This window comes from Lagenorhynchus albirostris, chromosome 13 (genome assembly GCF_949774975.1).
Source record: "Lagenorhynchus albirostris chromosome 13, mLagAlb1.1, whole genome shotgun sequence".
Taxonomy (NCBI): domain Eukaryota; kingdom Metazoa; phylum Chordata; class Mammalia; order Artiodactyla; family Delphinidae; genus Lagenorhynchus; species Lagenorhynchus albirostris.
Window position 1 is genome coordinate 923,132 of NC_083107.1, and position 27,047 is coordinate 950,178.

At 48.8% G+C, this 27,047-nt stretch overlaps 1 protein-coding gene across 2 annotated transcripts in view; it reads right to left on the minus strand.

Moving 5' to 3' along the window:
• The window catches only part of LIMS1 (LIM zinc finger domain containing 1), a 94,437-nt gene that overhangs the window by 58,828 nt on the left and 8,562 nt on the right, over window positions 1-27,047 (minus strand). Inside the window, exon 1 of one of the 2 annotated variants that reach the window (XM_060168889.1) lies at window positions 5,207-5,328. The exons of the other annotated variant lie outside the window; for it this stretch is intronic. The gene's annotated coding sequence lies outside the window, so the exon portion shown is untranslated. Of the gene's footprint in view, window positions 1-5,206; window positions 5,329-27,047 lie in introns of those variants that run through there. 2 annotated transcript variants of the gene reach the window in all.

Sequence of the window (27,047 nt, forward strand, 5' to 3'; positions counted from 1 at the left end):
AAAGTACCAGACCGCTCTGTGCTAGTGAATTTGCAGCTTATTCAGTTATCAAAATTCACAATATTTTAACTGTCCTATTTAATACAAGGCTTCTAAAAAAACCTCAGAAATGCAGTTGCCATTACAATCGTGTGTTGTGGTAGAGGCTGGGAGCACGAATAACCTGACTTTCGTGTACGTGCTTCCGTGCATTTTTCTGTGAAGGTCTATAAGCCTCAGCGCCCCAGAGTGCTCTGGACTAGTAAGTCCAACTAAGACGGTAATGACCCATCCAACTGCTCCAAGCACCTCCAGACTCTTCTCCACGCCCTCGTTGTGCGCACCCCTATCAGGGATACAGGACAGGAGACTGAACCCACCCACATGTTATGTAATCATTTTACACTAAGCTAAGCTTCCTAAAGGGTCCGCCACGCCCCCACCCCGTCTGCACAGCGCTGTCATCAGGCACACCGTCACCTCCAGGGGATGCTACCACTGACGCGACCACCTGACCTAACATAAAACGCTCATCTTCTCACCTGTGCGACTGAGAAAACTGCGTGCGTCTTTCCAACTGGTTCGGCCAACCTACCGCTGTGACATCTCAAGGCTGAGAGAAGGGGCTGACAAAGCCAGAGTGATGGGGGGCAGGGGGAGGTCTCCTGCCTCAACAAACAGCCCCTCAGCCTCTCCAGTAAGTTTCAACTGTGAACCCGCATTCTGGAATATGACCCTGTGGGGTGGATTAAAAAGGCTGAGTTTAAGGATCATTTTCTGGACTTCGGAATTGAGGTTCAGTAAGATTAACTGCCCCCCGCAACAAGCAAAAATACCTAAAGTGAGGGGACTCTGCTCTGGCCACTCGGCTCTGTTAACTTTAATTAGAACAAATTATCTTTGGTGTCCTAGATAGGGAGGATGCTTAATGATGTACAATCGCTAACCCTTAAAGGCTGCACATCGTTAAAAAGTATTTTACGAAAAGAGGGAAAGTAAGTTGTATTGAAAATCCTCATCTTTGCAGAGAATTGTCAAAATAAATAATTATTTTTAAAGCTATATTTGAGGTATATATTGAAGACTAACATTGAATAATAACTTATTTTTTTGCCCTTTTTTCTTATCACAGCGCATCCTCAACAACTCATTTATGAATAGGAAAAAAATGAGGCTCTAAATCCTAACAAAGTGATGTCTCTTTGCAGGAATAGAAAAATCCATCCTAAAATTCATAGCAACTTCAAGGAACCCCAAAAAGCCAAAACAGTTTTGAAAAAGATGAAGTTGGAGGTCTCACACTTCCTGATTTCAAAACTTACTACAAAGTTCCAGTAATCTAAATAGTGCAGTGCTGGCATAAGGACAGACACACAGACCAATGGAAGAGAACGGAGGGCCTGGGAATAAACCCTCACAAATATGGTCAAATGATTTTCAACAAGGGTGCCAAGGCCACTCAATGGGGAAAGTGCAGTCTTTTCAACAAATGGTGTTGGGGAAAATGTATATCCACACGCAAAAGACTGAAGTTGGGCTCTTAATCTCATACTATAAACAGAAATTAACTCCAAATAGCCCAAATAAAACTCTTAGAAGAAAATATAGGAGAAAAACTTCATGACAGTAGCTTTGGTTATGATTTATTGGATATGACACCACAAGCACAGGCAACAAAAGTAAAAACAGACAATGGGAACTACACCATCATTATAAACTTCTGTGCATCAAAGGACACAATCAACAGAGTGAAAAGGCCACCTACAGAATGGGAGAAAATATTTGAAAATCACGTATCTGATAAGGAGTTCATATCTAGAATCTATAAAAAACTCACACAACTCAACAACAGAAACCAACCAGATTAAGTGGGTATAGAGGGGAAAAGACTGGAAGACAGAAGTGAAGTGGGGCAAAGAGGACAAAGTAGGCAGAACCACAGGAAGAAAAGGAGGAAGGGGAAATTCCAAGAACATTTAAAAATACTTTCTGCTTTGCTGGAAGAGACGTGTGCACTGTGGGGGATCTTGCCCGCAGAGGAGCTGAGATCCGTGGAAATTCCCATGTAAGGACGCCTGCTTGTGGCTGTTTCCGCAGGCGGACGCTACAGCTGCTCCTCTGAGTAAGGCATTAGCATCTGGAGGAAAAGATTCTTTGGCAACAGTGTCCATATATACATTAAAGGCTGTGGTTTCCATTCTTAATGGCCAGTAGATTTGCCAAGACAAGTCATGCCGCCCAAGTATGTGGTTCAGCGTCTGGCAGTCAAGGTCTCACAGTTTTCCTGTGGTCACTGCTGGCAGTGGAGACTGAGGCCGCGTGACTTTACTGCTCTCCACGAACGGCCCCTCAGTCAGGAACGTGCTCACACGTGCGGTGACGTTCTGCCATCCGTAAATGGGACCTTTCTATCTCAGGCGAAGCTGCTTCCTGCCCACCCAGAATCCCTCCCAAGGGCTTCAAACAGAGCTCTACGTTTAGATGAGTCTCAGTAACCTCTCCTTAGGTCTACGCTGTGCAGCTTGGTAGCTACCAGCCACACACAGCAACTCAGGGGAGGCGAGTCCAAACTGAGGCATGCTGTAAGTGTAGAATACATTCAGGATTCCAAAGATTTAGTTCCCCAAAGCCTAAAGCAGCTCAGTAATTGTTAATGTGACCACAGGATGTATATAGTTGGGACACGATAATAGTTTGGCATTTTGAGTTAAACCTAACATATTATTCAAGTTAGTTTCACCTGTTCCTTTCTGCACGTGGCTGCTAGGAAAACTTAAACTACACAGTGGCCGTGGCTCACGTGACATGTTATTGGACAGGCCGTTCTAGATAAGGTCACAGGCCCCGTTTAAGGAATCAAGAAATGTGGCCCAGAAATCATCCTGAGGCCAAGGCACTGAAAACTCAGGCGACCCCGTCCAAACTCAGGGTAACAGGAGCCTTTGATTCCTTTCACTGTAACCGCACGGCCCGGGGTGGGGCTGGGAGGGCAGCCTGGGCTGGGACCCCTACCCTCATCAGCTGGGGCAGGTTCGACTCCGGCCATAACGCGCGCACATGAAGCTCCCTCGGGGGTTGCCAAGGACTAGAGCCAAAGGAAAGCATTTCCACAGTCAGCATGGGGAAGCGCGTTCTCAGTAAGGGTGCTGCCCTTTCCTTTAAGGTCTTAGAAATCCTGTGGACACGCTCAGTGGCTGATTCAGTCACCCCGGGGTTAGTCAGAGAGCCTGGATCCTGAGTCTCTTTTTTCCTTCCTCTCCACTCCAACCACGTCCATGGAATTCAGCCTCACAGGGCAGGGCGTGTGCAAAGCTTTCTGGGCGAACCCATCCCCTCCCACAGCTGCACTGCCGGCGCCGGTCCTCCGTCAGCTTCTCCCACCTCCTCGCGCTGGTCCATGAACTCACAAATCAGTACAATTAACTCCCAAATGCTGGCGGCGGCTCATGTTCTCCTTAGGACCGTTATTAATAACTGGCTGCTACCGCCCACATTTAAGTGTAGCTCTGCCATAACTGTAGCTACTTCCTGCCCACGCCTGCAGTCTCCTAAGACGCATGGATACGTCCTTTATTCACCACAGGGTCTGATCAGATGCACCACAAATGAAGACCTTTACAGTGGCCTGAGAAATAAGTAAAGTCAGACTCAACACTGACTTTCAATTACTGGCCAGGCCAATCAGGATTACAAGGAACGAAGAGCACCCTGACTAAGATATCCTGACCTGGCAGTCTGGACTTTATTTCTGGCTGGTTTGTGGAAAAGCCGCTTTTATGATTTCCTTGCAGCTGTTGCTAGCAACGTGCTGGGCTGGCAGCCCCGACTGGATTTCCTGCTTCGGTGATGCCATTTTCTGTTTTTTTTTTTTTTTTTTTTTGCGGTTCGCGGGCCTCTCACTGTTGTGGCCTCTCCCGTTGCGGAGCACAGGCTCCGGATGCGCAGGCTCAGCGGCCATGGCTCACGGGCGCAGCCGCTCCGCGGCATGTGGGATCTTCCCGGACCGGGGCACGAACCCGTGTCCCCTGCATCGGCAGACGGACTCTCAGCCACTGCGCCACCAGGGAAGCCCCTTGCTATTTTTTTTTTTTCGATGATACCATTTTCTTATTCTCCACCCAACTTTCCCCAAATATTCACCATCACTTATTACGAGTGCCAACCCTTCTGAAGGTCTGGCTTAAGGAAGCTCACTGTGCGTGGATCCCTCCCAAAAGGACAGCAAGGTCAGGTCGGGGCAGGGGGAGTGGAGGGGGAACTGCAGGATTGCCCCCCAACCACGCCCCTTTAGAGAAGGTGGAGGAGGGGCAGGGCAGAGGCAGGAAGGGGAAGGGAAGAGAGGGGACTCTCTCTTCAGTCTTCTCTCAGAAGACTGAAGGAGGAAAAGGCCAAAGGAAGAAAGAGAAGGTCTGTGCAGCAGCGGTCGGGCTGCGGAGGCTCTGAAGAGGAGAGATTCTCAGGTGCTAAACAGAACGCGGTTCCTTCCAACCCTGAGACACGCTCAAATGGTGCAGAGTAGGGCTTCCCTGGTGGCACAGTGGTTGAGAGTCCGCCTGCCGATGCAGGGAACACGGGTTTGTGCCCCGGTCTGGGAGGATCCCACATGCCGCAGAGCGGCTGGGCCCGTGAGCCATGGCCGCTGAGCCTGCACGTCGGGAGCCTGTGCTCCGCAACGGGAGAGGCCACAGCGGTGAGAGGCCCGCGTACCGCAAAAAAAAAAAAAAAAAAAAAAATTCATGTAATAAAATGCCAAAAAGCATCCCTAAGGTCTTTTATAGAAAAAGTCTCTGCAGGACCATAAACTCTATGGCACTGAACATTATCAAGGTTGTTAATATTTTCTCTGCAAACATAGAGTATAACCTCCCTTTCTCACCCACCCTTGCTGTGAAACCCATAAAACATAGTTGCTTTTACAGACATTCAACAATACACACCCACAGGAAGTAACGACCACATCGTTGCCCTCTGCAGCAAGAAGCAGACATTAGCACGGCCAAAGGCTACTAGGAGACCATTCTGCTACTGTACTTGCAAGTTTAGACCAGTGTCTTTGAGGTTTGCTTTCAAATGACTGAGAAGGCCAGGCCAGGGGGGAAACAAACCCAGAAACACAGCAGAAGCCTGCGACTGGCTGCTCTGGGCCGTCACCTCCACTGCTCTGGAGGCCACTGCCCATCTTCTCCTCTGCACACGCATGGCCACACCTCTGCAAAGAGGTCCTTACCTGCTGCCTCCAGACTCAGGAATGGGGGACCCCTCTCTGTGCGTCTGCCCCTACTCGCTTCATTTATCAGGGCTCCAGAAGCTGGGTTCCCATCACAGCGAGCTATCTTTAAAGCTCCTGTTTCCTACACTGCACAGAACTTCCTCATCTCAACTCAGTGTCTGTTGCCCCGAACTATATTTAAGCCGATGAAGCCACATCAGGGTTCTTCCTGCACGCAGTCGAGCCACGTGACAGTGTTACACGATAACCCCGCAGCCCTGAAGCAAGACAACACCCCCAATGTCACAACTCACATCCTGTTGGCTTGTTTTACATACTTTACTAAGTCAAGAAGTTCATCCACAAACTTACTGAAAGCGCTTGTAACACGCAGGAAAATATTGAGGAAAATAAATAATAACTGGTCAGCACGCAAGGAGCTGAACCCCTTTGGGTCTTGACGACACCTTCACATGTGAACTGACCGAGCATCTCTGAGGCCTTCTCTGACACATCAGGTCAAGCAGCTGGTCTGTACTCATCTTTCAAGCAGCTGGTCTGTACTCATCTTTCAAGCAGCTGGTCTGTACTCATCTTTCAAGCAGCTGGTCTGTACTCATCTTTCAAGCAGCTGGTCTGTACTCATCTTTCAAGCAGCTGGTCTGTACTCATCTTTCAAGCAGCTGGTCTGTACTCATCTTTCAAGCAGCTGGTCTGTACTCATCTTTCAAGCAGCTGGTCTGTACTCATCTTTCAAGCAGCTGGTCTGTACTCATCTTTCAAGCAGCTGGTCTGTACTCATCTTTCAAGCAGCTGATCTGTACTCATCTTTCAAGCAGCTGGTCTGTACTCATCTTTCAAGCAGCTGGTCTGTACTCATCTTTCAAGCAGCTGGTCTGTACTCATCTTTCAAGCAGCTGGTCTGTATTCATCTTTCAAGCAGCTGGTCTTTATTCATCTTTCAAGCAGCTGGTCTGTACTCATCTTTCTGGTGATGTGGCCCAACCCAGAGCCGGGCGGCCGCCCTCTGTCAGGCCAAGCGGTGGAAACTGCTCCTTCTGTCCTGGCTGACTCACAGCCAGGGCCGCCTCGTGCCAAGTTTCCACGGAAGAATAAAGGGGTCTTTGCTGGAGATGCAGGAAGAACTCGGGAGCCACTAGGTCAACATTTCTGCAAGAACACGGCTTCCCCACCGGGATTCACCGAGAACACAAGGCCGGTCCTTAACCGCCTCCTTTACTACAGAGCAGATTCCTGGGTTACAGGCCCTGAGGCTAATCTTTGAAAACAAGAAAACCACCCATGGCCTCTGCTTGTCCTCCAGCATGGCAGGCCCCTTGCAGGGCATCTGACCTCAGGGGGTCTGGCGCCTAGTAGGCAAGCCAGAGCAGAGAAAGCTCTGAGATTCGGGGCTCAGCCCTGAGCTTCACCCTGACCCTCAGGACTGGTGGGGATTTCTCACACGATACACGCACAGTAAACTTCCAGCGAGGATCCTCCTCTGGGGTCTTCCCTGGTGGCGCAGTGGTTAAGAATCCGCCTGCCAATGCAGGGGACACGGTTTCGAGCCCTGGTCTGGGAAGATCCCATGCACCGCAACCAAGAGTAGCCGCCGCTCGCCGCAACTACAGAAAGCCCATGAGCAGCAACGAAGACCCAATGCAGCCAAAAATAAAATATAAAATAAATAAATAAATCTTAAACAAAAAAGAAAAGGGAGAATCTTCCTCTGGCCTTGATTTTTACGCCCTTTCAGGAAGCGGGCAGTGCAGGCCAGTCTGTGGGGAGAAACAGGCCCTCGTCCCCAATTCCTGCCCCAGACACAAACCCTGGGAAGCAGCCAGGATCTCTCTCAGGAGGAGAACAGAACGGAAGTCTCAGGAGCTGCAGCCCCAGGATGTGGAATTCTCCCTAAGAATGTAGCTTATGCCACTGCAGTTAACACCCAAGAGGGGAACGCTCACATCTTGGCCCCATTCGTGACTGAACACAGGCACCGCAAAGGACACCCACAGGGTGTGTGGGCAGGGTGTCCAGACGGCCACCTGGAGCCCCTCCTCCTTTCCAGATGGTTCTCTAAGGGCAGCCCACTCGTTCTCCAACTCTCTGCCGTCAGGAGACACCTCTTACCTTTTAAAAGACAAAACCAGGAGGCCGTTCTCAATCCTTCCCTCATGTTTGACTCTATAAACAAGGCTCCCCAGCAAGTCCCAACTCGATTCCCTCGGCCTCCAGACGGCCCCGCCCGCATCAGGGTCACCCATCACTGTCTCCTGCAGGACCCCTTCCGCTCCCACCTTTAGGAGAGAGAAGCCCCCTTTCTGGCTCCACTGTCTCCCCGTGACCCCCATCCTCACGGCTCTACTACCTCCTCTGCGCCAGCAACGCCAACCAGACCCCCCCAACTTCACAGTCAGGCACCAAACTGTCTGCGGGCTCCTTCTACGGGACATCCTCACCAGCAACTCAAAGCCCGGAGGATTAAATGAAACTGCCCACGCCGGCGCCTGCACCCTCCGGGTGAGCCTCCTGTGGCCCGGCCATGCGCTCCAGCCACTAGCCGGTGAGCTCCCGGCCACCCGTGCCTTCCTGTCCTCAGACCACCCCCCTTCTGCTCAGTCTGGCTCCTGAGCAGTTTTCCCATTTCTTCTCTCCTACGTCACCGTTGTTGGACCCCTGCTGCCCGCCTGGCCTGAGATTCCCGGGTGCCCGGCCAGTGCCTGTGATCAACCCCCAGAGACCCGGCCAGCAAGGACTCCCCAGGAAGCGGGTCCCTAACCAACCAGCTCCGCTCAGCACGGAAGCTCACCTGCAGCCCCCGGCCCACCCCGCCCCCATCCTCTTCTCTGGACACTCCCGCCACTCAGGCAGTGCAGCCCGGCAGCTGCACACGCGCGCGCGCGCGCGCGCACACACGCACACACGCGCGCACATGCGCACACGCACAGACACACACAGGCACGCGGTGCGGGGGGTTGCAGCGCACACTGGCCTCTCGGCCAGGAAGACCCTCCCCACGTGCCCTCAGCGACATCCCTGCACACGGCGGGGGCACCGGGTTCGCAGGACCCCGACCCTCGCGCTTCTGCTGCACGGCTTCCTTTCCTGCGCTCCGGGGAGCTGGACTCCCGCCCGTCCAGGCCCCGGGCCCATGCCTGGCACACACTGGGCACTTGGCAAAGTTCAACGAAACCGAGCCTGTAGGAGGGGTGGCGGTTTGAACCTCTTGGATGAGGACGGTGGTGCAGGTGGAAATTCCAGACTCCTTACGGCCCCCAGGGAGAAGCGTCAGAAGACAGCCGCGGAGGTCAGAGCACAGCCGCCACGTGAAAGCCTGGTTCTCAAGAACAGGACGCCTCTCAGAGCGGGGACGGGGCTGTCACCCTGGAGCTGGACAGGGGCTGCGGCGCACAGCGGTGCCTGGTACACCCGCAGGCGGACAGCAAGCAGGGAGGCCCACAGCCGAAGCCCAGCATCCTCCACCAGGTGGAGCTTCCGCTCCGTGTCACCCCTGCCTCAGGCTGGACGCCTGGTAACGGGACCCGTCGTCTCCGTCCGGCCGCGGCCAAGCTTGTGTTTTCCTTGGCAGGCCTCACACAGACAGAAAGCAGTCAGGTTAAATGCCTTCCACGGGGTACCCCTGAGTGCACATGGATCGCGTTCCATGTCCTTGCATGTCTTTCCCTCTCTGCCTTTTAAAAACTCTGGAGTAATTTCACCCAACTTGTTTTACTCAATCTATCAAGTGCTACTGAATCTCTCCATCTTTAAATACTCTTCTTAATCCTAACTATGAAACCGATTTATAACCCCCCAAATCTGTCATATTCATCCCTATATAAGCTTTCCCTGAGGTCTCTGCTCTGCTTCACTGGAAAAAATATTAGTTTACTTTACCTGCCATCTCTCATTTAAAAACAAAAAAACAAAACAAAAACCTTTCCAACAGATTGTAATCAATGTCTTAAAGGCTTTGAGCTTCTAAATAGGATAAAAAAGAAATTAATACCACTTACGAGAGTAAAGATTAAAGTAAAATCCAAGCAAACTTTGCTTCACTCAATTTACAAATCTCAGGGCATTCCCAGAAAACTTAGTGTTAATTAAAACTGTGTAAAAGTACTCTGTGATCATATCTAAGATAAAAGTATGTGCTATGCTCAGAGAATTATAAAAACGTTTTTCCCCTTTTTGTTTTAACTTGAACCACAGTCCTGTGGATGCAAACTTTGTGACATCCAGCATCGCTGACGTTATCCTGCATCCCTGGCCCCATCCAGCATCCCTGATCCCATCCAGCATCCCCGATCCCATCCAGCAACCCTGGCCCTAGCCAACTCCGTATCTACATGCCCCAAACCATCAAGGTAACAAAAAATGCCCACAAGTTCCCAGTGGCTCCTTAGGGAACAGCTCTAGCCCCACTGAGAACTACTGACCTAGAGGATTTTTGAGGCCATCAAGCTACCTAACGGCAAAAGCGCTGACTATCTGAGGGAGCCTCTGTTGCAGGCCTCCCCTCCACCCCAAGCCCCCTGCTCTGCCTGCCCCTCCCCCACCGAGTGCAGACGAACGTCACACTGGCCTCGGCCCAGTCCCTCTGCCCCCTGAGGCAGGTGTCCTGTTAGTGTCGCCCTGCAGTTTCTCCTGTCCTGTTGGCCCCTCTTTGGGGCTGGGTTTGGCTACAGACTCAAGAATGTTGTATCCCACATTATCCAAGCAGCCCCCCTGACTCTCAGGAAAGACTACACAACCCTGGGGACTCAGATTCTGACTTCTCAATAGTCATTACAGATCAAAACATACAATTCCTTAGAGGAAAGAGGGCCTAAGAGGAAAAGGGAGCGCAGGACGGCGCAGCTGCACTGCCCCGCCCACAGGTCGGCGTCCCGTCCAGACCCTCAGCCCCACAACGGCAGGAGCATGAGGCCGCGGCGGAACAAAGGCCACGACAAACTCCCCGGAGGGAAGGGGAGAGCTGAGGACATCGGGATGGCTACAAGGCCGGGAACGGAGAGGGAACCATGCTGGGTGGGCGTGAGTGCGGAGCCAGGCCTGGCCGCACAGGCGTCGGGCCAAGCTTGCTGCCTCCTGCTGCCCCTGTCTGAAGAAAGGTTAGTTCCCGTTTTTTATCCTATGTCTGCAAATGTATAAAAAAAAAAAGGGAGGCGTGGGTGTGGTTGGGGGAGGGGTGAGGAGGCCAAGCACAGAGGATGTGGGGGCAATAAAAACGCTCTGCATGCAGAGGCCATAACGGTGGATGCACGTCATTATACATTTCTCAAAAGCCACAGCATGTACCACGCCAAGAGTGAACCCTAACGTAAACTAGGGACCATGATCTATCAAGGTAGGTTCATCAATTATAATAAATGCACCATCGGGGGGGATGCTGATAATGGGGGAGGCTGGGCGGGGGGGGCAGGGGGTGTATGGGAAATCTCTGCGCCTGCCCCTCAACTTTGCTGTGACCCTAAAACTACACTAAAAAATAAAGTCTTTAAGAAAAATTAGCAAGGCTGTAAAAACTGAATGATACTCAAGTAGTTCCCAACTCAAGCATCAAAAATTTGAAGCCAATTCTGTTTACAATTTTGCCATTTCCACAGGAGCCATATCATAAATTTCATTAATAAAATCATGACCAACCCACAAAAGCTTGCTCAAGTCCAAACTGTAGCTGAAAAGGGAGACGGCATAGCAGCAATCCAGGGATGATCACTTCGGACAAACTATGTCACACTCCTCGTCTGTAAAACAGGTATGGGAATACCCGCCATGGGAATTTCATGTGGTGTTCAAGTTCAAGTGAGAAAGTTACACCCGACAGTCATGAGGGACAACCCCCTCGAACCCAATCTGGGGCCGAGTGACAGGCAGAGGGGAGTCCAGGGTTCAGCAGCCTGGACCACGGGTACAGGGCCTGTGTGGAAGGGGGGTCCTGGGCAGTGGGAGAGGGGCCAGAGGGAAAAGAGCCCCCAGCCAGGGCGCCTGTCGACACAGAGGAGAGGCGTCTGCTAAGTACGGGTCGTGGTGAACAGGGAGCGCCTTACACAGCCCGTCACTGCCAAGTGCACATGCAAGAGCAACACCAAAAGGTTTCCAGAGCTTCAATCATCTGTTCTCCTGTGAAAAGTCTCTCCCTGATGTTATCTAGCTTTCTACGGCCCCTAGAGAAAGTTCATCCACTTAAAAATGGAAATTCAACCACAAAATTCATGTATTCTCTACCCTTAGGAAAAAGATATTCAAAGCCTTGGAAAATATCCAGACCTAATCCAAAGCAAAGTCCACAAAGAGAGCAGACTTTCAGCCTAATTCCCTGACACACGTAAACGGCACTCCCAAATGGATTTCCACTGTATTTGGATTCAGGCATCTTTTAAACCAGGAGCATGGAGACTGAATAAAGACTTTAAAGCATGATTAAAAAAAAGCAAGCCAAATTTGAGTTCAAACCCAGATCAGCCACCTACTACCTGGGAGAAAGGTCTTTAACTTCACTGAGCTTCTCAAAAACCTCTGGGAGCCTCACCATCACTGCTGGCTTTGATGGTGGTGGTGGGGGGGTCTCTCCTCTGCCCCTTCGTATCTTTGCTCAGAGGTCATGGCGGTGAAACCTTCCCCGACCTCCCACTCCAGACCTTCCTCTAACTTACGTCTCTACCCATCACTTATCACCATCTAATGCGTCTCATTTGTTTGGTTATGATCTCTCCCCACAACAAAGACATAAGCCCCCTGAGTATGGGGAGTTTCATCTGCTCTACTTCCTGCTGTATCCCCAGAGACTGGGACATATCTGGCCCAGAGTGAGGTTTCAGACATATTTAACTGAATATGTGAATTCAAGTGAATTAATTCACCCCTCCGCTGAGAATCATACACTGTGTAATCAAACAGAATTTTATTCCAGAGATGTAAGGATGGTTCAATATCAGGAAATCAATCAATGTGATACAGCACATTAACAAAATGAAGAATAAATATCATATGACCATCTCAGGAGATGCAGGAAAAGCCTTTGAGAAAATTCAGCATCTATTCATGAAAAAAAAACTCTCAACAAAGTGGGTACGGAGGGAACATACCTCAACATAATAAAGGCTGTACATGACAATCCCATAGCCAACATTATAAAAATAAAAATGTTTTGCACACTGACCGACACACAGTAAGTACTCAACTATTGTTAGTTTCCTTTCAGTTCCCAAGTCAAGATAATTGGCCAACAGCTGCTGAACACTCCAAGTGGGAAACTCTAACAGCATGGTCAAAAGATCACTCTACCCAGTGAAACAAACAGGAAAAGCAGAGTTGCCTATCACAGTACTACTCAGTGTAGCTGCGACCGTGAGTGTTTCTTTTCAACCTACAATGAGATCAGCGCAGAAGTTGAGAACACGTATAAAGTTACTAATTTGACAGAGAAATTTTACATCTTCTGAATCTAAAAAGAAAAAAATTGAGATTTGTACTCATATGATTTTTTTTCACTTCATTTTTCTAGTAACCCATTTTTATTGTCTTTTACAGAAGCATCGGTCCACAATGGACCGGAATTTTTTTTTTTTTTTTTTTTAAGAAAAGCCTCACCCTTCACTACAGTCTGGAAAGCACTGGTCACGCACACCTGCCAGGGCCCAGGAAGCCGCAGAGAACCAGCAAAGCTCGCTCGCACTGCATGTGCGGAACTGCAGATCGGGCCGGGCTCTAGGCCAAGAGAGGATGGACGAGGGGCGGGCGGAGACGTAGGCTCGGCCAGGAGCTGCCTCTGGGGTCCAGGCCGGTTCCAGAACATAAGAGAATTCCCTAAGACAATGTTTCTCAGATTCTCCTACGACTGCAGTGGCAGAGGAATCGGAGGCCCGGGGGGAGAGGATGACAAAGGAGCACGAGGGGCCTTGGGGCTGATGGGCTGCAGGGAACCACCCTGTTGGCAGAGATGACGTCACGAGGAAAACCTGACAGGGTGAAGCTCAGTGCGCAGCTTGCGCGTGCCAGTTACACCCCAGTACAGGGAAATTCCTGGCAGGCGAAGGGCAGACATAAGGCACAGCAGACGGACGCGGACTCAGGTCAGGATGAACAGGCTGCGGCTCCTCAGGTCCTCCGTCGCCAGCAGCTCTGATGGCCACGTGCAGCACCGCCAGCGCGCAGACATGAGCTGCAGCGCACTCACTGCTCGTGTGTCTGTGTCTCATCACGGCTTTGCACCCGCTGCACTAAATTCCCACTGTCTGGGAGAACTTCACCCTTTACCCACCTTTTCTAACAGGTAAGGGTCAGTGGTGACCCTACAGGTGACCCCGTAGGTTAAGGGTCCTTAACCTACAGGCAGGCTGTTGGTCGGATCTGGCCGAGCTCCCGAAGGACACACGACTCCGAGGGAGACCTTCCCCGTCGGCCACTTGCAGGACTGTCTCTGGGCTGCCTGCCCCTCCACCCCCGGAGCAGCTCCCCCAGATGAGGACTTGAGCCCACACCTCTCTGTGTGTACCTTCTTATCATACGGGATTATGTGCTAAATGTGCAAAGCTAAAGAGCGAGAGCCTTCCAAGGAAGAGCAGATGAAATGTTTGAGGTTCACTGTCTAAAACAGTGGTCACTCTCTTTTACCACCGGCTGGGAGCGTTTCCGGAACGTCACGTGAGGCTGCTTCGGTCCCTCCTGAACGCGACCCCAGAGGAAGGTATCACAGTGTCTCCGTGGGACTGCACTGCCCACCTGGCGTCAGTCGTGTGGGGATGAGCGACTACAGCCGTCCGTGTCTATTTTCGGGGGTATCCACACCGTTTGCAAACAGCTCCAAGACAACATCCAGAATAGTGGAACAGGGATGAAACGTGGCTCAAGACACTTCTCAGTTACCATCCGCCCCATGGGACCCACAGAAGTCCTGCTGCTTCCACACAAGACGCAATGTGGTCGAGGACCTAGACCCATAAACTACATAGTAATTCACCCCAGCCTTAAAAGACCTCTCTCTTCCTGCAGATAATCTCCAAAGACTATCTAAAAAGACCACCTTGGGCTTCCCTGGTGGCGCAGTGGTTGAGAGTCCACTTGCCGATGCAGGGGACGCGGGTTCGTGCCCCGGTCCAGGAAGATCCCACATGCCGCGGAGCGGCTGGGCCCGTGAGCCATGGCCGCTGAGCCTGCGCGTCCGGAGCCTGTGCTCCGGAGAGGCCACTGTGGGAGAGGCCCGCGTACCGCAAAAAAAAAAAGAGAAATGCCAGAACAACAGAGGCATTGAGCACTATAAAAACATGAGCAAGCTCTGCTGGGCTGTTAGAACGGAGCCTACAGTCCAAGGGAGGGAAGGGTAAACACTTGTACATCTGTGATTACCTGCCAGTAGACATCAGGGACGCTGCAGCAAGAATGCCCACAATGACCTTCCTCTCGCTCCTGAACCTGCAATGTCTCAGGTGTCTAACACTCCAAGGTCACTTCTCTTTGCTGGTAAGTGTTAACATCTAATGGTCCAAGGTCATCTCTCTTTGCTGAAAAGTGTTAACATCTAATGGTCCAAGGTCATCTCTCTTTGTTGGAAAGCATTACTATCTAACAGTCCAAGGTCATCTCTCTTTGCTGGAAAATGTTAATAGAGCAGTAGGATCTTGTATTTTACGTCTTTATTTCATTAGACATTCAGCCCTTTGTTTTTCGTGCGTCATAAAGATGCTGTGTTTACTGGAAGAAATAAATCAATTCTTTCTCAAACACACACACAAAGTTGGGTACCTTGACATCGAAAATCTCATGAAGCATTTTACACTTCAAACTTTGAAACTTTAACTTACAGAAACTGCCTATTCTCTAATTTTGATTAAAGAGGGTAATATATATGAATCTGACACTATGTCCAACGTGTTATAAAAAGGTCAGTTCATGAGTCCCGTGTTAAAACTGTTAAGTCCTTGCAATCAACGAGAAAAACATGGTCCCAAGAAGAAAGGCACAGGTTCACCTTGTAATCTGTTTCTAAATATAAATAACTCATTTTTTAAAATAAATTTATTTATTTATATTATATTTTTGGCTGCCTTGGGTCTTTGTTGCAGTGCATGGGCTTCTCATTGCTGTGGTTTCACTTGTTGCAGAGCACGGGCTCTAGGCGCATGGGCTTCAGTAGCTGCAGCACACGGACTCAGTAGTTGTGGCTCATGGGCTCTAGAGCACAGGCTCAGTAGTTGTGGCGCACGGGCTTAGTTGCTCCCGGACCAGGGCTCGAACCCTTGTCCCCTGCATTGGCAGGTGGATTCTTAACCACTGCGCCACCAGGGAAGTCCCAACAACTCATTTTTAAAAAGACTCAAGTTTTTAACACTTTGGCTATTCCTCAAAAAGTTAAACACAGAATAACCATATAATCCAGCAATTCCACTCCTAAGTATATAGTCAAAAGAATTCAGAGCAGGGACTCAAACAGACATTTGCACACCCATGTTCACAGCAGCATTACTCACAAAAGCCAAGAAGTGGAAGCAACCCACGTGTCCAAAACAGGTAAACGGATAAACAAAATGTGATCCACACATACAGTGGAATGTAGTTCAGCTACAAAAGGAAGGAAATCCTGACACCTGCTACGACGTGACGAGCCTGGAGGACATTGTGCTCAGTGACATAGGCCAGACACTAAAAGACAGATCCTGTGGGACTCCACTTACACGAGTTCCCCAGAGTCATCAGATTCGTACAGACAGAAAGTAGGACAGAGCTCCCAGCAGCCAGAGGCAGGGGCACAGGAGTTAGCGTTTAACAGGGACAGGGTTTGTTTGGGATGACAAAAAGTTCTGGGGGGCTTCCCTGGTGGCGCAGTGGTTGAGTCCGCCTGCCGATGCAGGGGACGCGGGTTCGTGCCCCCGTCCGGGAAGATCCTACATGCCGCGGAGCGGCTGGGCCCGTGAGCCATGGCCGCTGAGCCTGCACGTCCGGAGCCTGTGCTCTGTAACGGGAGAGGCCACAAAGTGAGAGGCCTGCGTGCCGCCAAAAAAAAAAAAAAAAAAAAAAAAAAAGTTCTGGAAATAGTGGTAATGGCTGCACACGTTTGGGGTTTTTTTTAGTTGTATATAGTTGACATATAACATTATTTTCGATTCAGGTTTACAACATAACAGTTTGACATTTGTCTACACTAAGAATTGATTTCCACAATAAAACTAGTTACCATCCATCACCATACAAAGTTACAAAATTTTCTTTCTTGTGATGAGGACTTTCAAGATCGACTCTCTTAGCAGCGTTCAAATACACAGAACACCATTATTAACTATAGTCACCATGCTGTGCATGACATCCCCGAGACTTACGTATTTCCTAAGTGCAAGTCTGTACCTTTTGACCCCCTTCACCCATTTTGCCCAACCCCCCCCACTTCTGGCAATGACCAATCTGTTCTCTGTATCTGTGAGTTTCGTTTTGTTTTGTTTGATGATTTTTTTTGTTTTTTTTGGATTCCACATAAGTGAGATCATTTGTCTTTCTGTGTGACTTATTTCACTTAGCATGACACCCTCCAGATCCATCCCTGTTGCTGCAAATGACATTATTTCATTCTTTTTTATGGCTGAGTAATATTCCATTGCATACATACCACATCTTCTTTATCCATTCATCCGTCGATGGACACTTAGGTTGTTGGTGCCCTTTCTTCTCAGCTTAAAGAGGTCCCTTTAACATTTCCTACAAGCTCTTTCCTACTTCCTAAAGAAGTCCATTTAACATTTCCTACAAGGTCATGACACCATCCAGATCCATCCTTGTTGCTGCAAATGACATTATTTCATTCTTTTTTATGGCCGAGTAATATTCCACTGCATTCACGCCACAACTTCTTTATCCATTCATCTGACGATGGACACTTAGGTTGTCGGTGCCCTTTCTTCTCAGCTTAAAGAAGTCCCTTTAACATTTCCTACAAGGTCAGTGTAGTGTTGATGAACTCCTTCAGCTCTTGCGTCTGGAAAACTCTTTATCTCTCCCACAAATCCAAATGATAATCGAGCTGAGTAAAGAATTCTTGGTTGGAAGGTCTTTCCTTTCATCACTTCAAATACGTCAAGCCACTCCCTTCTGGCCTGTAAGGTTTCTGCTGAAAAAATCTGACGAACTTAACAGTTCTGAACTGTACACTTAAAAATGGTTAAATGGTAAATTTTACATTATGTATGTTTTAGCACCATAAAGAAAAAACAAAAGCAATTAGAAATGAGAAATAAACTGGGGGAAAAAAGGAGTCCAGTTTTCAAAGCGTTTTCACCTCCACCATTTCATTATTCTTCTCATTTTACAAATGAAAAACTGAGGTGCAAACACCAAATCAGGGCAAAGCACGGATCAGCTCCCCAGCCAGCGGGCTCTGCAGGCCGGTGCTTGCCCCCTCTCAGGACAGCCTTCTCATTCTTCTTACTCCCCCTCTCTCCACCAACCTTCAACTGAACAATTTAATGATCACCCGGGGGTAAAAGCATTATTCATAAGACTAAGAGAAAAACCTGTGACCATCTGAAAAAGTAGGTATTTTACAGAGGATCGGCACATACAACACCTTGTGTGTCCAGCACCCATTTCCACGTCCGGATACGTTAGGATGCTTTCAGCTGCAAGGAACAAAAACACCCGAAGTCAAACTGGTGTAAACGATGAGAAACTTATCACACATAATTGGGAGATCGGACTTGGGAGAGGCCCAGGCCCAGGACAGATCAGAAGCTCGCAAATCCAGGTCCCTTCCATCCTCAGTTCTGACGGCTCCATGCCAGATTTGTCTCAAGGCCGATCCCTTCATGGTCGCAGGATGGCTGCCAGGCGGGGGCGAGGACTACCATCTCATCATCTGAAGATTCATCACTACCATTTTACAAAGGGCACTGAAAAAGCAAAACCCCTGCATCTTGTTATTAAGAAAAACACAGGGAATGGATGCTGCTAGGCAAGCAACAATGCCCACTCTGCAGTGTCGCAAACCTTTATAGGTCCATGAACCCCCCAAGGATCTCATTCAGTGGGTCAGGGTGGGGTTAGGTCACAGGTGATGCTGAGGTTGCTGCCCCCCCGCCCCCAGCACCTGACAGCCTCGTCCTGTATCTGTCAGGCTGGCTGCCGGGGGGGCTTGGGAGCTCACCACACAGCTCTCTCTCAGCTGCACAAAACACTCAATGGTGACAAACCAACCATAAACTCCAGCCCTAACGCAGATACCACGGCCGCCTGGAGCGAAAGACATCAACACCGTATCAACCCAGCACCCCCTGGAGTCTGTGGCCTGGAAACATTTCTTAGTGAGAACTGTTCCTTCGAACACTGTTTACTGTATGGACTAGTCCCTCGCAAGGTTCAGGCTGCTGAAGGGCCCCCCACCTGCTCTGGCGTCCTGCTGCACCTCTGCTCGGTCCCAGGCTGCAGACTTTGCTCTCCTGTCTCTCTGGATCTCTCTCTTTAACATACAGGAAATCCTTCAAAAGGAACACGTCTCAGCTGTGTCTACAGACCGCCCGCTGGGCACCTGGTGCTCAGATTAACAGCACCTGAATCACCTTTGTTTTTAAAAGGATGGACCACAACCAGGCAGAAAACATTTGTTTTCCCTGATCCACACCCGTTTCTAGTAATGACGCCTCGGTTCTCCTTCTGTGAGACGGAGTGAGGAAGCCCTGCTCCCCCGGGTGGACACCCGCCCACTGAGGCCAGGCCGACCCGCTGCTCCCGACACCGGGATCCTGAGCCCAATGACACAGCGGGTAAAGAAGCCGGAAAGGACTCATCCCAAGAAAGGCAATCTGAAGACAGGGTGACTAATACCCCGGTTCTTTCCGAAACATGAATAATCAGTTTTCCTCTTATCTACAATTTCACAGCCTTTCCGATAACCCCTTTCTTGACTTAGGTTAGCCAGAGCTGCTTTCTGTTGCCTGTAACTGAAAGAGTCCAGTGGACAGACAGAATGACTACGGAGAATCACGCACTTCCCTGCACAGCAGGACGGGTCACTCAGCTTCAGAGACGACCCAGAGCCCTTCACCTGACAAGGGGACGGGGTCCATCAGCACATGTACTCTGTGCCCCTTTGCAAACATGGAGCGATTCCTTCTGTGTTTTATGGCCAACAAAGAGGGCACTTCAGACATCAACGAACGGTACTTTCCCAAAGGAAAGCCCCAAACTGGAAGGGTCCACACTGCACGGCTGACACGGCTGTAAACAAGGCACAAGTCCTGCCACAAGGGCTCACCTCACACACTCTAGAAACAGAACTGTCTTCCTCAAACGTGCAAAGGAAAATGACCAGAGAAAGAAACAAGCCACAGAAAAAGATACCCGGGTTCCCCGAGACCAGAGACGCACCGTTCCCAAGAACCATAACAAGAAGAATGCACCAGGAGCTGTGAATTCATGGTCAGTGGACATAACGGGCGTTGATCACATCCCAACTCACCGCATGAGGCCAGTGCTACCTTGACACCCAAAACCAGACACAAAATAAGAAAACTATAGAACACAGCGATTATGAACTCAGACTCAAAAATCCTCAAAAAAAAACCACCCCAAAACAAAAAAAAGAAAACCTAAGGAAACCTAAAAAATAAAACACTGCAAACATCTAAAAAGGATTTTACACCGTGATCAAGTGGAATTTACCCTAGGAATGCAAGTTTGGTTTAATATCCAAAAATCAATCAATGTAATATACCATATTTACAGCCTAAAGGACAAAACCCAAAATCCCCGATTCTCTCAACGGGCGTAGAAAAAGGATTTCAGCAGCCTTTCATGATAAAAAACACTCCGAAAACTAGGAATAAAAGAGATATACTTAATGGTCAAAAGATGAATGCTTTCTCCCAAAGCTCAGAAACAAGACAAGGAAGCCACTTCCAGTCATCCCTGTACTGGTGGGTCTGCACATACAATGGATTATTACTGAGCCGTAAAAAGGAAAGAAATGCTGACACAGGCTACAGAATGGATGAACCTTGAGGACACTGTGCCGAGTGAAATAAGCCAGACACAAGGGGACAAATCCTGTGTGATATCCACGGAGACAGAAAGTAGATGGTGGGGCAGGGGCTGGGGGAGGGGACGGGGAGCTGACGTTTAGTGGGGACAGAGGTTCAGTTTTACAAGGTGAAAGTTCTGGAGACGGATGGTGGGGACGGTTGCACATTATGAATGTATTTAAAACCACTGAATGGTGCTCTCAAAACTGGTTAATCTTACACTCCAGGTGGATAGTGTCAGAATTGAATTAAAATGTAGGACAAACTGTAGTATAGATAACGCCGCCAAAATCTTTTCACATCAAATTCTCTTCACATTTACGATTACTTTCTTGGGTTTGATTTACAGAAGTGGGTATTCTGGATTACAAGTTATAAACCATTTCAGACTTGATACATACTGCCAGATTATTTTCCTAACAAATCTTACAAATATACCCTCATGCCAGTGATATAAGATAATTATGTTTTTAATAAGATCTGCTAATATTGTAGGCAACTGATAATGTCTATTTTATTTCTTTGATGAATCACTAATCACGCTGGAACACTTTTTGTACTTTTGTACATTAATTATATTTCCTCTTTTGTTTCTATTTTGTTATAGTATCTCTGTTCATGTTCTTTTCCCTACACATGTACTAGGGTTTTCATATTCTGATCAATGCATAATACTAATATTTTCTATGTTGCTTTTGTTGCAAGTGTTTTTCCCAGTCTGTTTTTTGTTTTTAATTTTCGGAAATTTAATTTATTCTTATTCAAATGTCTTTCCTTTTGTAATTTGTTCCTAAAACTTCTGAATTTAAAAATTACTTCTCATTCTAGGACTTTCCTGGTTAGAATCCGCCTGCTGGAGCTTCCCTGGTGGAGCAGTGGTTAAGAGTCCGCCTGCCAATGCAGGAGACACAGGTTCGAGCCCTGGTCCGGGAAGATCCCACATGCCGCGGAGCAACTAAGCCCGTGTGCCACAACTACTGAGCCTGCGCTCTAGAGCCCACGTGCCACAGCTACTGAAGCCCGCACACCTAGAGCCCGTGCTCCACAACAAGAGAAGCCACCGCAATGGGAAGCCTGTGCACCGCAATGAAGAGCAGACCCCACTCTCCTCAATTAGAGAAAAGCCCACGCGCAGCAACGAAGACCCAACGCAGCCAAAAATAAATTAATTTTAAAAAATTAAAAAGTATTTCTCATTCTGAAAAAGTTAATAAACATTTTTATTTTATTTTAGCATTTATCTGGCTGAATTTTATAAGTAACTATTAAATATTATCCATCTGGAATTTCTTCTGATGTAATATAAGGCTATAAAGCTATAAACTGGTTTTGCCCCCCTAACTGCTAACAAATGATCTCACCATTTGTGGGACACTAATTTAATAATTTGCCTTTTTCCCCCTGAAAAACTCGTTATCACAGAGCTTGTGTGATGACCTATGATGTGTAAACAGCCAACACGGCTCATGTCCCCCCCCCACACCACATTCTTCCCTGCAGTAACCAGCTGTTATTCTTGCCCCTTTATTCCTCCAAAGAAAGAAACGTCGGGATAATTCTATCAATTTTACCAGAAGACGCCCACCTGGAATTCTGATTAATGGTATTGAAGCTATACATTAATATGGAAAACTGAAGAAGTTCACAAGAAAAAATGTTCATGTGTGATCCAGAAGATTTCACCCATTCCCCTGGAAGCCTCACTGGCGCAGAACAGCATCTTCCCATGTCCGAGAACTGTTCCTGCACTAATCCCGAGGGAGAGAAGAAATGCTGAAATACTGCACAGAATTACTGAAATTACATGGAGTTGAAATGAGCCTTCAAAGCTATTTTAATGCTGACTGAGGGCATGTTTATTAGCACTTACTCATGTGTTATTATACGGCAACATTTAAAGAGCTCTACCTCACTAAGCCAAACCCCATACACACCAAATAAAACATATGACACCATTACTTATTCATTTGACAAGCACTTACTGAGTGCCTCCGGTGTGCTCTGCATTGTCACTTGGGCGTGGGATACACAGGTATCCCAAAAAGCATCAGCAGCTTTTTGTGGGACAATGTTGCATTCTTACAACTTAAGCCCTTTAATCAAAATTCATCTAACAAATCCAACCTCAAATTTTGACTTTCATCCCATTTGTTTAGCTAATCTCTAGCAATGCTTCCTCCTGGGAGGCATGATTAACCAAGGCTGCGCAAAACAAAGCTTCATTTCTAAAAAGTTCCCAAGCCCTGTATCCTTGGCTTTCCCATCACCCACTTAATCTGTCTGCTGCAGCCTTCACGTTCCAGAAACTATCACCACAACTTCCTTCATAGAAAGCATCTAAATGACCAAACGTATTATCAGAAGGCGATGTGGGTGTTTCTTTATTTTAAAAATCAAAAGGGCTCAAGCTGGGAAAACGCTTCTTAAGTCTGGTCTCACGGTCCTCAAATGACCTTTGTGGGAAAAAACAGACCTCTAAAATTTTGAGGAATCGCTGGGACTTTTTTGTCTTTTGTCAAATTCAATAGACAGCTATATAATAAAATTAAGCACCATTTTCTAAACTTCACCGATGTCCTTTGTCATCACCAGTAACACTAGAGAGGGGAAAGCACCTGACAAAGGCTGGAAAGCCCAGGTCTAACACAGGGAAGCAACAATCACGTAGCTTACATACGCATAAGTACCCACACTAACACATTCTGTTAAAAGCATGAAGAAACTGCCTTAAACAGACAACTGCAGATGCCTCCTGCTTTGTGCAAATCTGGCAAATGCCCAAGAGACAAAAAGTGCTCTCACTTCCTGATGCGAGTAAGCCAGCATTAAAAAAAAAAAAAAAAAAAGGACATTAAGTCCAGAACCACCATTAAATTATCTCAGACATTAGCTCGGCACCCACTTCAAAGTTACATCATTGTGATTCTGGTCTGTCTTATAACACAGACAACCTAGTGTCCTATACATATATCTTAAAAATTTTTTTAAACATATTTTTTTCATCATCATCCTCAATCATGTAAATATACTCAATCACCCGAAACCAGCTAAGTGCTAACAGAACTTTCCAGATTCTAGTAGGAGCTGAAGCTCCTACTATCTTAAACTCATTTTTAAAAAAATTTATTTATTTTTGACTGCGTTGGGTCTTCGTTGCTGCACGCGGGCTTTCTCTAGTTGCGGCGAGCGGGAGCTACTCTTTGTTGCGGTGCACGGCCTTTTCAGTGCAGTGGCTTCTCTTGTTGTGGAGCACGGGCTCTACGCGCGCAGGCTTCAGTAGTTGCGGCACGGGGGTCAGTAGTTGTGGCTCACAGGCTCTAGAGCGCAGACTCAGTAGTTGTGGTGCACGGGCTTAGTTGCTCTGTGACATGTGGGATCTTCCCGGACCAGGGCTTGAACCCGTGTCCCCTGCATTGGCAGGCGGACTCCTAACCACTGCGCCATCAGGGAAGTCCCTTAGACTCATTTTTGAAAACAGAAAACTAGTCTCAGCCATGTTCCCTGTAAAGCCAAGGATCCCTGGCTTTTACAAAAACATCACTACCCACACTCCACAGACAACGGCTGCTCGTTCGGCGGATGAATTACTCCACCTCAAGATTCTAATGAAGACCACGCTCTCATCCCTGACACATGCCTCACGGTGACAAAATCTACACTGTGCTCCACAGCAAGAACAGCTCTGACAGCCATCCGTTAGGACCCAAGGGAACTGGGGTATTCTAATGTGGGCAATGGCCTTAAACTCTGATGTTCTGGACACCATTTTACCACACACTCTCTGAATGAGAAAATTTGAAAGTAGTGAACGAATATTTCTTTTGTTGTAAGATTTCCCATTAGAATAGCAGAAAGAGGCATTCAGCTCAAGCCCGAGGAGTCAGGCTCAATCTTAACCTATATTCAAACCTCTGAAGAATAAATCCAAGCTGGAAGGAAGGCATAAGCCAGACGCCAGAGGTCCCTTCTTTAATTATGTGCTCATTACTGATTAGCAGGGGTCGTTTTTACGTTTCTGCATGTGCCTCTGTGAGCCCAGGACTGACGGCACGACTGCCCTTGAGGGCGTCCAGGCACTCGAGGCCGCGGCTGGTGATCTCCCCATCACGTTCCAAGGATTCGAGAGAGACGTCCTCGACTGACGTCACCACATCCCGCCCCTCCCCAGCTGTCCTCCGGTGGAGATGGTAGGACGCCGGCAATTCCTACAGAAGCCCCGCCCGCAGGGCCACCGCCTGGACGGGGACCTGGCCGGGGTCAACCTCCTGGGCAGGATCGGGGGCTCATGAGCTCCTGGAGGAGCCCCGCCCCCACCAGGGGAGGGCGCACGGCTCAGAGCACGGGTCTCGGCCCCAACCGAGCCCTCGTGGAATGGGAGCACGACGATCACGGGCACCACAACCACGTGCTCATCCGCGTGCAGGGCTCCCGTCCAGCACGAGGCTCAGGGCTTGAGTGTGGGGCAGCAGCAGACACGGAGAGGGGCCTGGACCGAGTCACCTGACAGCGCGCATCATCTGTCACCTGGTTCCACCGGGTTACAAAGTAGTCACGGAGGAAGAGGAAGCTTCCCTTCTCAGAAGTGCGGCAGCTAAAACAGGAAATGCCTTCAACTGCAGCATCACATCAGCCGAACCCTAAGGAGTTAACCATCTAGGTGGGAAGTCCGCAAAACGCGGCCCCCAGGCCTGTGAGCTCAGAGTTGTCACGTGTTCACCCGTGCTCAGGAAACCTCCTCTCCTCCCTCTTTCCGGACAACCAGCATGGAGTGTGCGTGACGTGCGGGGCCCCGTTCCTCTGGATGTCTGACACGTGGAAACTGGTCTAACTCCGTGACCAGCACTATTCCCTTCACTCCGCACCCGAGGCAGAGGCAAGCCGGGCACCCCCAGCGGGTAAACGCGAAGCTGGGGTCTGAGCACAGGCTCTTTCCCGTGGTAACATTTGATCGCACAGCTCTTTTCATCCCGGTAACATGGAGCTGGCAGGGGTACAGGAGCGCCAATGGGTCAGTGCTCCAGCTGGAAAAACCAACATCCCTGGAATCAAGTCACCAGAATTCAAGCTCCAGCTCCTTCCTGGGTCAGCTTCCTACCCTGAGCGCATCTTTCAAATTCCCAAATCTCCGATTCTTCATGCGAAAGCAAGGATGTTCGTATTTATTCTTATTGGTCATTCACCTACTTACTGAGCATCTAAGAGGCGCCAGGCATTGTCGCTAGATCCTGGGACACGGGCTGAACAGAGAGAAACCACCTCTGAAGGGAGTGGGGTGTAGGGTGGAGCTCTGGGGAATCACCCCTCACAAGCGACGTGGCAGGTTTTATACCATTGGGGTCATGGTGCACGGGGCCGGCAGGGGGGCTGGGGAGGGAGGAAGGGGAACAACAGGGCTGGACTGCCAAGGCAGCATGGAAAAGATGACTCCAGAAACGAACCCAGAGGATGGAACACCTCACAAGGCACAAAACACTGGGAAAGAGGGTATGTAAAAACCTGAAGACACAAAAGAAAAAGGTGTGTCCTAACTTCAAACAGTTCTCAGAACACATTTCTCCTAGGGACCTGGGGGTAGGAAGGGGCGGATGAGTCACAAATGGGGCTGGAAAGGTAGGGACTGGGGGAAGAGGCAAAAGGTTTCATAAACCCCAAAGCGCTGCACACACAGACGAGGTTCAGGACAATCGTTACTAAGGCCCAAGTCATCACCAACGGTCAACATTCCCCTGTGACGTGAGCTAGCACACAGCCTGGACAAGCTCAGACACAGGCTCCAAGACCCGCCCTGAGCTCTACTCCAGTGGCACCGAGGGGCTTCATACCTTCCCACCCTTTCCATGCAAAATTTCAAATCCAAACAACTGCAGTTCTCAGCCAGACAGTCTGCATCTGGAGAAGCCAGCCTGTGTTTCTAACAGAAGCTTAGAGGGAGCTGAGATCTGCAGGGTCCTTATAAAGACCTTTCAGTCCCCCACTTCTGGAGATGTAAGAGTCCAACACCAAAAGCACTGTGCTGGCTTCCCTCTAACCTCCAGAGTCTTTGATGAAAACCTATTGTCTTTCCAATTTCTTCCCATAAACGAATGGTGTCAATTTGCTCTGGCTGCTTTCAAGGTTGGTTTTTGTTGTTGTTGCTTTAATATTTATCTCTTTATTTATTTGGCTACACCGGGTCTTAGTTGTGGCACGCGAGATCTTTAGCTGTAGCATGTGAACTCTTAGTTGTGGCATATGGGATCTAGTTCCCTGACCACGGATTGAACTCAGGTCCCCTGCACTGGGAGCGCAGACTCTTAGCCACTGGACCACCAGGGAAGTCCCTTTCAAGGTTGTTTTTTTTTTTTAATGTCTTTAGTTTTTAGGAGCTTAATTATGATACGTCTTGGCCTGAATTTTCTTGGGTTTATCCTATTTGTGGTATGTGCAGCCTTTTGAATCTGTAGGTTTACATTTCTTGCCAACTTGGGGAAATCTTTAGCCATTATTTCCTCTGGGCCTTTTCCACCCCACGCGCTTCCTCCTCTGCTTTCAGAATTCCAAGGTCCCACAGGTCCCCAAGGCTTTGCTCTGTTCCCCAGTCTATTTTCTCTGCCGTGAGTGCGGGTGAGGCCACAGTTGTTTCTGGGTGTTTGGTTGAAGTCGAGCATTTACTGTCTAAACATTTTTCTTCTTGTTAGACTGTCTTTCCTGGTCCCACAGAGAACAGTCTTCGTTGTGACATGTTTTTGGTCTGTACCTGCTGGCATTTCTAGACGGCCAGAGTCTGGGATAAAATGGGGATATGAGTGTAAAAAGAAAACCCAGACAACTCATCACCCCATTGTTCATCAGGCCCCATTGTCCCTGCCAGCTTG